Source organism: Rousettus aegyptiacus, unplaced genomic scaffold (assembly GCF_014176215.1).
Source record: "Rousettus aegyptiacus isolate mRouAeg1 unplaced genomic scaffold, mRouAeg1.p scaffold_m13_p_7, whole genome shotgun sequence".
In the NCBI taxonomy this organism is placed as follows: domain Eukaryota; kingdom Metazoa; phylum Chordata; class Mammalia; order Chiroptera; family Pteropodidae; genus Rousettus; species Rousettus aegyptiacus.
In genome coordinates this window covers 47,249,951-47,264,646 of record NW_023416310.1, presented here as the reverse complement: position 1 = coordinate 47,264,646, position 14,696 = coordinate 47,249,951, and the positions used below count along the sequence as shown (strand labels likewise).

General features: G+C 32.7%; 1 protein-coding gene across 7 annotated transcripts in view; it reads left to right on the top strand.

Moving 5' to 3' along the window:
* Nucleotides 1–14,696, top strand: part of EXOC6B (exocyst complex component 6B) — a 514,225-nt gene that overhangs the window by 18,891 nt on the left and 480,638 nt on the right. The window contains exon 2 of one of the 7 annotated variants that reach the window (XM_016130556.2): nucleotides 833–915. The exons of the other annotated variants lie outside the window; for them this stretch is intronic. The gene's annotated coding sequence lies outside the window, so the exon portion shown is untranslated. The remainder of the gene's footprint in view (nucleotides 1–832; nucleotides 916–14,696) is intronic. 7 annotated transcript variants of the gene reach the window in all.

The window sequence follows — 14,696 nt, the reverse complement described above, 5'->3', positions numbered from 1 at the left end:
CCACCTTTCAAAAATTTTTTTCTGTTTGTTTTATATATAATGTCTAGAGTTTTCAGTGGGAGGGATAGGAAAAACTATGTTTGCTTCCTCTTCCCAGAGTGGAAGTCCTCTTTTTTATATATATATTTTCAAATTATTTTTCTTTTTGGAAGTGTGGTGCTTGCTCATTAGCAAAAATAAAATCAAGCAGAATAGAAGAGTGTAAAGATGACATAAATATATATTGACCAAAAATCTGCTTTTGAGAAACTATTATTAATTTTAGTGATCATAATTCTAGATCAGTGTCATTTCCCACAAATATACAAATAGGAGGGTGAGTAGAAGATAATTTTCATAAACCTGGATATTGGACATGCTATAATGTTTCTATTAAATGTATTAAATTTAATAGTACTTGAAGGAGAACTGGAGTAAAACATGAAATTACAGAATTTTAGGTGTTTTTTGTTATAAGTAATGTTCATTTTTTACAGATCTCATAAACTTAAGAAGTCAGTTTCTATATTTGTAATTTAAAAAAACTCACATTCAGTATTAGGCAGTATTAATTGATTTCCCACTATGGAATAAAGGAAAATTAGTGCTTTTTCTTTTTTTGAAAACAACTTTATTGAGGTATAATTCCCATACTGTACAATTCACTGATTTAAAGTGTACAGTTCACTGGTTTTTAGTGTATTCTTAGGCTACATAATTTCTCCAGAGAAAAATCCCCTGATGCCTTGCCTAGGGTTAGGTCTTTGGCTGCTGGAATATTCATGTATAGGGTAAATGTGTAGAGATTTGACATTTCTGTATTCAATCTTTCAATTAATGTGTTTGTTTTCAGTGCTTCCATTATTCTTGGCATTCTGAATCCTGACCTCCATGGTTATGGCTGGTACTGACTCCTTTTTGGATTTCATTCCTTTGGCAAGTACTCTGGGTTCTTTTTTGAACTACTACACCTCATCCTTACTGTCATTTATCAGCTTTTTCCTCACAGAAATTTGTTGCTATTCTCATTGGCTGCAGGCTCTTTTCTTTCTTTCTTTTTTTTTTTTTTTGAGTAGTGGGTTTATACATTTTTCTTTAATGAGGTTTTAGGAGAGTGGAAGATCAATGCATGTGGTTGTGTCATCAGATTGAAATGGATTCCAGGAAGCTAGAATTACTCCTGCGGGCTCAAGTTGTTATCCTCTAGGGTGAATTCAATATACATTAAGTAGGAGATATTCAGTAGATTTTTAAAAATGAAGGAGGACTCTAAAGAAGATTTTTCATAGCCACAAACTGTTCCATTCTATCCCCTACCCCTCATTTTCAATACTGTTTCCTTATAGTGTGATGACTCTCATTTATGTAACTCTTTCACTTTTTTTCTAATTTTCCTTCCACATATTTTCTCTCGATCTTCTTCTCCCCCTTCCTTGCTTTATGCTGCTAGTCATCTCTCGCCCAGTCTCTCTCAGTTCTTGTTATCCACTAACAACCTTGTGAAAGTCTTGCAAACTCACTCATATGTGTTTCACCAATGTTTTCAGTTTTTTTTGGTTCATATTTATAAAAAGTATTAGTTTACATGATATTCCTTTAAAGTTTATTATTTTCTATTTTGTATGAAATTATTTTGTGTCATATCTATGAATGTGTGACATCCCTGGCCAATTCATTTAAAATTCTCTTTTGTTAATTTAACCTTTTTGTAACAGGTACTTTATTTTAAAACTGTAATGGATTTTAAATATTTTAAAGTTTTATAAGTTTATTATAAAAATAAAGAAAATTTAGAAATATGCAAGTAAAATTCCCTTTTTTCCCCACTCTAAACTTATCCCTTTTTAAAGCATTATTAGTAGTTTGATATATAGTTTTCTATACTTTTTTTCTATGCTTATATGAGTGTGTATATCCACACTCATATTTGCATATACATACACAATCTTACAGTTTTTTTAATTTTTATTTTTCAATTAGAGTTGACATTCAATATTTTTTTATATTAGTTTCAGGTGTACAGCATAGTAGTTTGACATTTATATAATTTACAAAGTGATCTTCCTGATCATTCTAGTACCTACCTGGCACTATACATGGTTATTACAATTTTTTTGACTCTATTCCCTATGCTGTACTTCACATTCCTGTGACTGTTTTGTGACAACCAGTTTGTACTTCTTAATCCCTTCACCTTTTTCACCCAGCCCCGCAACCCCCCTCTCATCTGGCAATCACCAGTTTGTTCTCTGTATCTATGATTCTGTGTTTGTTTTGTTTGTTTATTTATTTTGTTCTTTAGTTTCCACATCTAAGTGAAATCATAACGTATTTATCTTTCTGTCTGACTTATTTCATTTAACATAACATCCTTTAGTTTCATCCATGTCATTGCAAATGGTAAAATTTCATTTTTTTAAGTGACTGAGTAATATTACGTTGTATATGTATATATGTGTGTGTGTGTGTGTGTGTGTGTGTGTGTGTGTGTGTGTGTATCTCACAGCTTCTTTATCCAGTCATCTGTTGATGGGCACTTAGGTTGCTTCCATATCTTGGTTATTGTACATAGCGCTGCAGTGAACATAGGGGTGCATATATCTTTTTGAATTAGTGTTTTGGTTTTTTTTGGATAAATACCCAGAAGTGAAATTTCTGGGTATTAAGATAGTTCAATTTTTAATTTTTTGAGGAACCTCCAAACTGTTTTCCATAGTGGCTGCATCAATTTACAGTCACACCGACAGTGTACGAGGGTTCCTTATTCTCAACGTCCTTGCCAACACTGTTATTTTTTGATTTATTGATGATGATAGCCATTCTGATGGATGCGAAGTAATATCTCATTGTGGTCTTAATTTGCATTTCTCTGATGATTAGTGACATTGAGCATCTTTTTATGTATCTACTGACCATTTGTATGTCCTCTTTGGAGAAATGCCTTAATCAGGTCTTCTGCTCAGTTTTTAATTGGATCGTTAGTTTTTGGTGTTGAGTTATATGAGTTCCTTATAAATTTTAGATATTAATCCCTTATCTGATACGTCGTTGGCAAATATCTTCTTCTATCCCATAGGTTGTCTTTTCGTTTCGTTCATGGATTCTTTTGCTGTGCAAAAAGTTTTAGTTTGATGTAGTCTCATTTGTTTATTTTTTCTTTTGATTCTGTTGCACAAAAGGATATATCAGAAAAAATATTACTAAGAACAAATATCAGTAAACTAAGAGTTTACTGCCTGTGTTCATTTCTAGAAGTTTTATGGTTTTAGGTTTTACATTTAAGTCTTTAATCCATTTTGAGTTTATTCAAGGTTATGGTATAAGAAGGTAGTCTAGTTATAACTTTTTTCATGTATCTGTCCAGTTTCACCAACACCATTTATTGAGTAGGCTGTCTTTACCCTATCGTATATTCTTGCCTTCTTTATCATAGAGTAAATGACCATATAGACATAGATTTATTTCTGGGCTCTCTATTCTGTTCCATTGATCAATGTATCTCTTTTTATCCCAGTACCATGCTGTTTTGATTACTATAGCATTATAATATTGTTTGATATCAGGTCACATGATACCTCCAACTTTGTTATTTTTTTCTTTTTAAATGGGAATTGCCATATGCATTTGATATACATCTTTTTTTTTCTACTTTACAATGTATAAGCATGTCAGATATCTTTTTAAGTCAAAACTTCTAGCTCTACTTCATTCTTTTTAATGAATGCAGAATATTCTCTTCTATGGAGTTACATACTCCTGTCGATGGACATTTAGATGGTCTCCTCATCTTGTTCCTCAGATTATTCTAAAAAATAATGATTTATTCTTATAAATATCTCTTTACATATTGATACTGATATTTCTGGAGGAGAGATTTTTAAATGTGGGATAGCTGAGTTTAGGCTTTGTAAATTTAAAACTTTAATGGGTACAACCAATTTCCACCCTAGTCTTTTTTCTTTCTAGATTAGTTTATTGTGAAAAGTTTAAAGCATACAAAAGTCAAGAAAATAATAAATCTCCATGTACTCTTTCACAGTCTTAACAATTAAATACACAAGTCTTGTTTCATCTAATTCTCTCACTACCTACTTCTTCCATCCATGCCTACCTTGGCAAATTTTGAAGTAAATCCTAGACATCATATTTCATCGTTAAACACTTCGGTATCACCTATATTACTTTTGCGAAATTCTGCATTGATTTACAAATATTTACTTTATTGCGTAGGCTACCAGGAACTTTTTTATTGAGTGAATCAAGAACTGCTGATACTTGATCTGAAATTATTATTTTTTTTTGGGCAATGATTAGGCAGCTAGGTCAGTTTTCTAAGGTCACACCTAAAACCATATAATTAGCATATAAGATACAGGTTTTCTTTCCATTCTCTCTGCGGGTAGTGGTCGGAGGGAAAGAGGAGAAGAAGAAAGGCATACATTTAGCTTAACCCAAAGAGTTATCAAATGCTTAGGGTATAAGACTAAACAACCACACAAATCCTTGTTTCTCTCACTGAAAATTATCACCCGACTATTCAGAAGACTTCGCCTACAGTTCCCAACTCCTGTTCCACATTTAAAGAATAGGCTCTATCTGGCATGGTGAATGCAGTTAGTATTAATATGTTGGCTAAGTGGAGGGCTGAGGGAGGGAAGGGCAATTGGCAGATCGTTTTATGAACTAGATAGATGTGTAACCAATGTACTGTATACTTGAAACTAATTAAAATAAATACATTTTAAAAAAGAATAGGCTCTAAGTATCAGTAAAGGACTTTTTTGTTTGAGCTCATAAATTTTTACTCAAGAGCTTTAAGCTGAGTAAGGATCAATGAAAGCCTCATACAATCAATATTATTATTATTTCTTATTATTATTAGAATAGTTGTGCCTCAGGTTTGCCAGCTCCTTGTATAATATTGACTGGGAAACTCCAAGACTGCATTTATTGAGGATGTTGGCATATAATTTTATTGGATTATTTAATAAGCTACTACTTTTTTTTTTTTTTTTTAAGTAAGGGCGAGCAAAATGTTGTCTTTTAAAATAATGATTCAGGCTCTACTCTCCAGTCAGAAAAGACCAATTTTGTGGAGTAGATAAATTGGCAAAGTAGTTCTTGAGTAGTTCAGGTGGAAGAAAATCTTTCCAAGGGCTTTATTTAGCTTGTGATTTTAAATCAGTTGTCCAATATTTGGGGTTGTGACCAGTACTTAGAAAGTGGCCTCGTTTCAATATGCAGAATCTCCCAGAGGTATACCAGATTTGAAGTCATTGTCTTAATTATCAGATTTGTACAGCATGACCCAGAATTTGCCCTTGTTAACTAAACTTGTTAAAAAAAGTCAGAAGTTTATGATAAATTAATTCTAAAAAAGAAAATTCAAGTTTTTTAAATTTTTATTTTATTTTATTTTTTTTTTGTGGTTTTATTTCCCATGTCATTACACAGACTTGGTCAGGAGTTTTATTTTTGCAGACTTTGACAAACTAGGAGGACAAGTCCCATGTTGTTTAGAATCAGTTTTAAATTACAGCAGTTTGTTGATAGGAGAATGAGAAATTCTCAACATACTTGAGGAGAGATGTAAATGTTTCATTTCATTATAGCAAGTTACTAGAAAGACTTTGAAATTCTCTTGTTCCTCCTTGTTTTATTCAGTTTACTAGTCTTCTGTGGCCAATCGTTCACTATGATGGCCTCTTCAATAGTTCATTTAAGAGTTAAATGGAGGAGAAATGATCGTCTATCTGGTCCAGAAGTGAAGAGGGGCTGCAAAATCCAGGTTGCAGATTTACCTGAGCAGATTCAATTCCGGTGTTACAATTTTGCACCATTAGGTTCTGTTCATCAAATAGATAATTTAAAGAATATTTCATTCAAGTCAGTATGTTGTCACAAAGTAATTTACTAGTAATCAGATCACTCATTTCTTTATGGCTGTAGAATACACTGCATCAGGCCCTTTTCTATCATAGTGTTCTTGTTTTCAGAGACATAACAGACAAAATAGGCAACCAGACCTATTAAAAACAAGTAAATAAAATTAAATTGACTCAGAAGTAAATGAAGAGAATAAGTCTGCAACAAAATTCTCTAATTAGTTTTGCTTTCCTATATACTAGAATCCATAGTCAAGTAGCATCATCTCGTTTGATAGAAAGCGAAGGGTCAGAGACAACAGTTGTTCTTTATCTGCTTGAAGCTGAAACCCCAGAACTATAAAGCTTTATCATTAGTTACTTGGAAAAATGAGGTTATAGGTTACGTACATAGCTGGGAGGCTCCTGTCAGCCTAACCTCTGACAACTTTATAGTCAGACATCTTAAAGATTTCTGATTCACTGTCGAGGTTCAGGTATGGTCTGTATTAGATTAATTTTTAAGTGTGGTTGCTTTGTACAGTTGTGCAGTTTATATTGTACATAGCTGGGCTGTTCATAGTGTAGATAATGGAGACTTATATATTCATTAGGACAATTTTCCAGCAGATGGTAGGCAAATATCTTGAAGAGGGGAAAGATACCAAAAGGGTAAATATAGACCCTATTTTTAAATATTAAAACGTTTCTTACAAAACTGTAAATGAGAACTCTTAAGTTGTATTTATAGATGCAGTAATTTTAAGTGCACTGTCCATATATTTGCTCTCTTTCCTGTATTTATTATTTCTCTCACATTTTATCTGTTTCAATACTGACAGCATTATTTTTCCTTTTCTTGACGAAATAAGCTTTTAAGTGATTTGCTGTGAGGGTGTTTTGGATTTAAATTTTTGATATGTTTAGTTTGTTCACAGTTTAGCAACTCTGAGGCCTTAACATGGACATTCTTGCAATGTTGAAATGACTTAATACTTGGATCTTGTTAGTAGCTCCATTGTATGTTAAATAAATCTCACATTTTTGCCAGAGATTTGGGTATTTCTCAGTTGTGATCTACCAGTATTTGGTTAGCTGAGATTCCAAGTTCATTTGTTATTGCTCAGTTTCCAGAAGGTTGTCCTGGGTAACAACAGACTTTTGATAGTATTCACCATCAAGAGCTGTTTTTCTTGAGCTGAGTTTAGAAGTTTTATTATTTGTTCTTTTTGCATCAAGATTAGTCACAATTCTGGTGATGTTGCTGCTTTATTTCTGATATTTTGAATATTTTTGAGTTTTTGCCCCCAAAGTTTATCATTAAACAGACTGTCCTGGTGGGGACTTCACCTACATTGGTTCAAATTTATGTGGCACTAACAATACTAAGAGGAGTTTAAATTGGCCTTTCAGGAAACCAGGTTTTGAATTCATCTTAAATAGTGGTTCTCAGATTGGAGCGTGGACCAAAATCACCTGAATGGCTTGTTAATAAAGATTACGGTCTTCACCCCCTGACTTTCTCATAGGTTTGGAGTGGGACCTGAGAATTTGCATTTCTGACTAGTTTCAGGTGATGCTGATTCTGCTGGTTTGGGTTAACTTTGAGAATCATCACTCAAAGATAAAATCTTATTTAAATTTATAGTACTTAGCAGTGTGGCATGAAAGGAAGTATGGTTAGGTCTTTGAGAAAATAATCAGAATCTTAGAATTCTTTTTTCCCAAGATGAAAAGGATTTTTTTTCCAATATTGAAAATAATTTGTGTATATAGGAAAAAGTTAAACCTTAAAGAAAAGCTTAAAGATAGATGAATTAAAATCCCATTATTAGTACAGTAAACTAATTTTGGTAAACTTCATTCAGATATTTTTCTATGCATTTATATAAATTTATAATGTAATTTAAAATGTTTCCATTTATACCCAATAGTTTGTAATCTGCTTCTAAAATTCAACAGTATTTAGTAGACTAGATCAAATTCTTCTTCCATTATTTAGATTTCAAAATTTATTTAATGATAGGGATAAACATTTAGATTGTTTCCAGTTTTCTAGCGATTATAAGTTCTTGCACTACATCTTTTTACATAGGTTTGATCATTTTATGGTGAATTTCAAGAAATGGTATTGGTAGGCCAATGATATGTATTGCTAAATTGTGCTCCAGAAAGGTGGTGTGAATTAACACCTCCACAAATAGTGGCTAAGCTTTGGCTGTAAATTGAAATGGTTTAAAGATAGTAACTTCCTTTAATCCAACCTTATGGTAGAAAATGTATTCTCTAGGGATGGACACGACTCTCCTTGGAGCAAATGGAAATTCTAATTGTTCTGTGATCAATAGAGAGCCCTTAGCTCTACCCCTTCAAATTTCATCACAGTTCTGATGAGATTATTTAATCTTGGTGAGCCTCAAAGCACTGTCCTAGACATATGCTGATATCATGATACAGAAAGGAAACTTCTCAGATGACAACTGCATTATTTGTCTTTACTTCAAATTTTGTTGAAAGTTTCTGAAAAGGGCTTTTATTGCAAGGTACAGGAATTATCAGTGCTTTAGGAATCATCGGGTAACCAGTTAAGTAACTAAAAATATTTCGAAGCTTTAAAGTGTAAAAGGAAACCTTTAAAATAAAAGTCAAACCATTTTTTCAGTGATTTTATTTTTTTGCTTGTCGTCTATTTTTGACCATGTATTCCTGTATATAAACAAGGAGCACACTCAACTCACCCTCTTTAAGTGTATTATAAATTATATGCAAGTACATATATATATATATATAAAAATAATAAAACATATACAGAAGAATAGAAATTTTAAAGAATGAGATTAAGATATTGATAGTAGACGCTAATGTTTCTATGCCTCAGTATAAACTTGTTCTATGTAGAGTTTATTTCTTAAGCATTATTTTCTACAGAGAATAAGGGGCTTCCTGATTTGAGGCATATATCTGAACTGAACTTTTATACCTATCATAGTCCTTCCAAGCCTAAATACCTATTTCGATAGTTTGTTCCTAAACCCTACGATGCACTTTATGTTTCCTTAGCAACTTTTGAAAAACTGGTTACTTGTAATCACCATGGTGGAAAATGGGAAGAAGAGAGTATTATTTGTTCTTTTGGGTAGATGGAGAAGTTCTACTGTTTAACATCATCGATAGGGTGTATACTGCTTTGATTTTAGATCCTGAATCAAAACCATAGAGTTTATAAAATTTATTTTAGAGAAATTATATTGTCTCATTCTCTTTATTACCTAAATTTTAATATAGAGTAGTGGTTAAGAGCCCAATCTCAGAGTATGAAGTTAGGCTACTTGGATTCAGTTTATGGCACTGTTATTATTCGCTGTGTGATTTTGGGTGAGTTCCTTTGTCTTTCCGTGCCTTACTTTCCTCCTCTCAAAAAAAGGGCTAATAAGAGCATCCATCTTAGAAATGGTATGAGAGGTGATGTCTGTCTTGTGCTTTTACTTAATGTTTGCTATTGTTACTACTATTTACTTATTATTACTAGCTTCAAAGTAATATATAAAAAGGAAAATTTAAATTAAATAAAAAATTATAACTTAAAAAATGTAAAAATTCGCTTATAAACCTACCACCAGATATTTTGATATTTTATGAAAGGCAGAATGGCATGTCTTTCTGGAGTCCTGTTTGGTTTTGAACCCTGGCTTTATTACTTAGTATCTATGTCACCTAGGTCAAATCAACTTACGTTGGTCACTAGTTTACTCATTATTTAAATAAGTGATGATAATAGTGCCTATCATAAAATTGTTATAAAAATTAAAGGAATTGTTACATGTAAAGAGCTTAGAAGAATGGTTCGATATAATAGGTGATTAACAAAAACTATGTTTTATTCTTTTCAGATACTCAAATACATTTATAAGTTTTAATTTTAAATAAATTATTTCAAATTCTTATTCTTTTTTGGTTATATTTATAACTTTAATATCTATATAGTATTCTATTTAAGATACTATAAACCCTAAACAATAATTATCTCACATCTATATTAGAAATAAGATATATTGTCTGCTTGTTTAATTTCCTCTAAAAGAAAAGATTAATCTTTTTACAAACATTTCAGAAATACAGCTTCTTTTACATACTTTTTAACATTAAAATTCAATTTTAAACTTTGATTTAGAATACATTTTAAATGATATTGAACTTTAGGTCAAATGACCTTATAAAATAATACTTGGAAAGAAATTCATCATTATTATCTCATATTACAGTTAACTTTTTCTTGTTACCCAGCCGTAGAGGCTTTTATGTTACTGGGCTGTTAGTGAACTTTATAACTACTGTATATGTGCATGTTACAGACCACCATCTTATCTACATGTTTTCATGAGCATCACGGTGTTGCTTCGGCCTGTGTTCTCTATTTTTTTGTAGCTCAGTCTTCAACACTTAGAACAAATATATATACAAATATATATATTATATATATATTATATATATATTATATGAAATATTTAGTTACTACTTACTGAAATGTTGGAATTTGTTGTGGTTGAGGGGGGCTCATGAGACCAAATATGTGAAAATGGCAAGTGAGAGCATCTAAACAGTGTTATCACTGTACATATACTGCTTTTCTCCTTGACTGTTAGAACTTGCTTTGGTGTCTCATAAATGTGTGGCATTTAGCAGTTTGGCTCTCTAGTGTATTTTGATTGGTGATTAAAATATCTAGCAGGTTATTATTTTACATTAATATGTTATGGATTTGAGTTTAATTTTTCAAAAAAATGTATTCAATATTTTGCATATGTTTTTCATTTTGAATTTGGGTAAGGTATGAATTTGAGTTTTTGATAAACAAAGCCTAAGAATTATAAACATCAGATATAATTATTTTTCTTTGCTCTATAGAGTTACATCTTTCATATTTGTCTTTTCTGGCGGGTAAATTTTTGGAATGAAAATGGCCAAATTTTATTGTCTTTAGGGTTATTTAAAAAATTTTTTTGGTTTATAAACATTTTTAAAATATCTATAGTGTCAATTACTATATTAGTCCCAAGGGACATAAAGATAAAATTAGAAGAGCTCGGTTGTTGGGAATTTCTTTGGCAGTGCACTCAAATTCTTAAGCTGAAAAATCATGTTTGAGTAATTTTTTTCATGTCATACTTTTCAAGAAAAATAACTTCAAAATATTAGAAATATGTGAAGTGAAATTAGTTTTTGTGAGTGGTTAGTTTTTATCTGTTGGAGGTAGGGATAGAGGTGAAATGAAATTCTCCATATGCTGATAACTACTGATGTTGGATGATAGGTACATGGTAGGAGATTCAGTTAATCTAGAACTTGAATCAAATGAAATATTGTGTTGCAGATATTTTGATCCAGTTTAGTATTTTTAGAAAATATATAGGTCTAATTTATGATACATTTATTCTTTGTGATTTAGCATTTAATTTACTTTATGTTTCAGTAAAATTAATATTTGGTTCAAGAATATTGAGATTGTAACATAGATCATTAAAAACCAACATAGAACTAACATATTACTTATAATTAAGCATGTTTTTCTTTTTCTTTCTTTTTTTTAAACGCACAGAATATATTAAGATTTCTTCTGGTGTTTTCTGGGTGATATGTTTTCCATTATGGAAAATTTCAAAAATGTACAAAAGTTGAGAGACTAGTATAATACATCCTTTCCCTGTACTTATATATTCAGCTAATAAAGTAAGGATGAAACGGGTCTGGCTTAATTTTGCGAGAGTGTACAAATGTTCAGGGAGGTGATGTAGGCTATCAACTTGGCCTTATCATAATAGAGAATAAGAAGTGAGGTTATAGTTTTAAGAGCATTTTCCAGAGACATTTTAAAACTTAATAAAGGCATGGATGATATCCTTGAAATTCCTTTCAAAACGTGCATTTTATATGAGAGTAAACTGAGGCCCAGAGAGGTAAAGTTAATTGCTTGAGATCACAAAGTTTAGTTAGAGAGTTTGGACTGAAGCTAGATTCTATAACCCAAATATGATGCCTTTTTCTCTTAACTTTGGCTGTTGGCAAACTATATTGTTTTGGCTATACTTTGTATGGCTTGAGTTTATGATAATTTTTCCTAGCCATACTATATTGGAGTTATTTCTTCAGAGAATCTTTAAATTTGTGTTTTTTACTTAGTCTTCTTCCTCAAATCAGTCTCCAACTTAGTCCCTCTTCTTAAAAAAATTCTAGACCATTTTTAACCTTACCCTGCTTTTGTTTTCTTCTATATAGAGATTTTTCTGTTATCTTTTCATTAGCTTTTTACCCATATTGAACTAAAAAATAATGGGAAGTCCTTTATGTCTAGCTGGAGTACCTTCCTTTTCTGAGGGGATCAGAGAAAAAAGGAATATTTTTGTCAGGACCAGTCAGAAGTATTACAAGAAACCGAGGCATATTTTGTAAACAGCTCTTCGCTTGTTCCTTCAGAAAACCACCCTTGCTGAGGAATAGGACCAGACTAATGTCACATGGTTAGTATGGGAAAGGATGAACCAAAGAAAGTGATGGCGTGTTCATCGGTATCATTGGGCTTAGGCATGATGATCCTAGTTTTGGGATTACCAGGGGAAGTTTTTCCTTTGACTCTCACTTCACTGCTCCCATTCCTTATGTCTAAAGCCTCTTCCTTCAATTAACTTTCTCCCTAGAAGCTTAATTTATCTATTGTACCTCCCTCCTGAGAAATACTGTAGCCCAAGGCATATTTGAACTGCATCAGATAGGCTTTTTTGGGAAGTTTATGTTGCAATATAACCTTATTCCCTCTTGGTAATTATCCTCCCTTTTAGGGGTGCTCTCCTCCTGTGGTCTAAGTGAAATTGCTTCTGGTCTCAGGTTGAGCTAGTTGTCTCTTGTTGCATAGAGACCAGTGGGGATGTCTGGGAGATCTCTTCCTTCAAATCTTGACTGTAGAGAGTGGCATATGGGTTGTGCCAGGTAGAGAGCCTATGTGTACTGGTAATATCAAGATTTATTGGATAAGAAGATCTTTTTTTTTTTTTGGGATTAGGACTCTTAGCAGGTGCTGTGGGCAGGGAAGGTAGGGGAATCCGGATACGTACATGAAAGTGGGGGTGAAGAGATTCATCTGTAAAACAAATAATTATTTAGTGTCTAATAGTGTTTTGGATGGAAAGATGAATAAAATATGGTCCATGTTCTTGAAGAGCACATTGTCTAGTAGGGAAGAGGATTATATATATCTAATTAATATAAGTGTATGTATTTATAAGGGAGCACAGATAAATGGTAATTAATTCTTTGCAGTAGAGGTGCTTTTTGAGCTGGACCTGAGATGGTGAATTCAAAATTATTTCTAAGTAAGGAATTATACTAATTTTCTATCGCTGTTGTAACAAATTACCACAAATTTACTGGCTTAAAACAACACGAATTTATTATCTTATAGTTCTGTAGTTCAGAAGTCTGACATGAGTCTCACTGAGCTGAAATCAGGGTGTCAGCAGGGCCATGTTTCTTTCTGGAGGTTCTAGGGGAGAATTGGCTTCCTTGCCTTTTCCAGCTTTTGGTGGCCATCTGCATTCCTTGGCTTGTGGCCCCTTCCTCCATATTCAGTGCCAGCATCAGAGCATCAGACTCTGCTTCCATCCTCATGTCTCTTTCTCTGAGTCTTCTCTCCCTTTCTTCTGCTTTTCAAAACCTGATTACATTAGGTCCACCTGGACAATCTAGGTTAATCACCCTGTTCACAGCTGATTAATAATGTTAATTCTGCCTGCAGCCTTAATTTCCCTTTGCTGCATAACCTAATATAGTCATAGGTTCCGGGGATTATGACATGGGCATCTTTAAGGGGGCATTATTCTGTCTACCACCGGAAAGAATAGTTTTTATGTCATTACCCTGTTTAAAAATGTGGTAATTCTTGCTTACGTAAGAATTTATTTTTTGAAGGGAGTGTTTTCCTGACTCAATTCCTATTAGAACTTCTGTTATTTCTTTTCTACTTACATTTCACACTTTTTATATTTCTGTTATAACAGCTCATTATGTTTAGTCGTTGACATTTGCTTCCTCAACAGGTTATGAATTCCTTGTTTTTAGCACCCTACAATAGTAACTGAGTCATGGTAGGTACTTGGTGTTATTTTGATCATTTATCAAATAATGGTCATTGGACTCATTCATCTGCTTATGCTTAGGTCATAATCTATCAGTATCTTCTCTAGGAAGTGAACAAAGGAAGTAAAAAATTATGAAGTTGTAGGAGTTGATTAAAGTGGTTTTGATTTGGTTTGGACTTTATATGAATAAACATTCTTTTTCTGTTTATTGCTCCACATGTCACCAAAATATCTGGGTGATATTCACTAAATTTCGAGATTACATCTGGGTTGTTTGAAATTCACTTTGGGGAGCTTTGGAGGGAGGGTCACCTCAAAGCTAGGCAGTTATCATTCTGGAGCAGCTGATGCCGAGTTAGGTTAAGTGGCCCATGTGACTGCTAGTTTGGAGAGTCATACCATACATATTTAAGATGCCATAGACAGAGAAACAGTGGTTTCAAAAGTCAAATGGCATGTTATCAGTGTTTGATCAAAACTGACCTGCTTTTAACAAGGGCAGCTGTATATAGCATGTGACAGGATTTCTCTATTTGTATGATGGTTAATGAGTTTACTGAGCAACATGGCAGTGGTTAGTGGGAAGGCAGTTCGTTGTTTGTATTTGTACTTATCTCTCATCCCTAATACCAAGGAACAGTCTTTTACCAGTGGACACCTCCCTTTTGGAATGAGATTTAGAGCAGCTCTTGTTGGCACATGGCTCCAGTGGAGAGACTGAGGC